We start from the raw sequence: 1,471 nt of genomic DNA, 5'->3' as shown, positions 1-1,471 counted from the left end.
TACTAACTGAAAATTGTAAACCAAATGAAAACCAGAGTCTGAGGCCACACCAATTTATCTCTTGGTTCACGGATTCGCTCGCTCCTATTTTTTGGGGAAAAAAATAAAAATAAATTACCACTCAGCAAATTTTCACCATTAATGAAACCATTCACCAACTTTCTGGTGTAGCAAATTGGCCTTTATATTATAAGCTCCTTAAAGTGTGGGTACAGGTGCTGTTACTGTAAAATAATAGTGTTTTTGTACTTTTTTCAAGCTGAAAACTTTTTTTCCTTATGTTTTGCATTAGCCGTTACCTTTACCCCAACCATTTTACAATTTTTATTTTTATTTCGCCCTCTCGCTCCCGATTTTTTATGAAAAAATCCGTGAACCAAGAAATTAAATTGGTGTGGCCTGAGGGAAAACCTGAACCTTGGTACACACAGTTTCATTGAGGGAACACAGTCAGATGAGAGTAGAATCCCCTACGGCTCCTACCCTTCTGTTTTCATGTGGTCCATATCTGATTTCCAAGGCCCTTTCACCATGCACACTATAAAGGCTTTTTATCGAGTTATATAAACCATTAATCTGTGTCCTGCATTCCATCTCAATATCTTAGACCGGGAAATGTGCCCAGGATTGAACAGAGCATTTTAAGCTGTATTTTGTTCACTTTTGGAATTTATAACGTATAGCTGCAAACAGTGACCCCCTTGCTGTGTATTATGTTTCATCATATCTGCCCCATGTCACTAAGACTCACAATATGTGCATCGTGTATGACACAAACCTGACAAATGTGTATACTATGATCTGATTTGCACAATGTTCTTCAATATAAATGCCACATCTGGTTCCTTGATATGAATTTTCTTCTCAAATTGCCAATTTCCCTTAACACCAGGGACAAGCCGTGTTGTGTCCAATATGATTTATAGTCGCTTCTGTGGATACGAATGTACGGCTCAATAATGGGGAGATTTTTTGATCAGGTTTGAATTGACGTCTGCCATGATCTACTTACTAGGTACGTGTATGAGTTTGAATATTGGGCCACACCAAATTATTTCAGTGGTAAGAGGCGAGTAGAAACAGATAACATTATCCTAACTCCATGGATTCAAACCTGCGATGAAACCGGGCTGCCAGACCACAAACCCTGTAATACAAACCACTACGCTAAAAGGCTCAGAGCCATTTTGCATGGTCAGTTTGGCGATGCTTGAACCCCTCTGTTACACTCAGAACATTTTGAAGCAAACATTCAGCAAGAGAACAACATGGAAACAGAAAGCTGGGAAGAAAACTTGAACTTGAACCATATTCCTTCTCTGAAACTGTGCGTACTAAGGTACAGACTTCCCCTCGAACTCTGCTTTTGTGTTGAACTTCAAGTCCATTACTTTTATTTTAAATTGAGAACCTACATATCAGATCAGTCTGTCCTTGGTTACGTGTTGTGGTGGATTTTTATCAATTATGC

The sequence above is a fragment of the Branchiostoma floridae genome, chromosome 18 (genome assembly GCF_000003815.2).
Source record: "Branchiostoma floridae strain S238N-H82 chromosome 18, Bfl_VNyyK, whole genome shotgun sequence".
NCBI lineage: Eukaryota > Metazoa > Chordata > Leptocardii > Amphioxiformes > Branchiostomatidae > Branchiostoma > Branchiostoma floridae.
Note: the sequence above shows the minus strand (reverse complement) of the source record.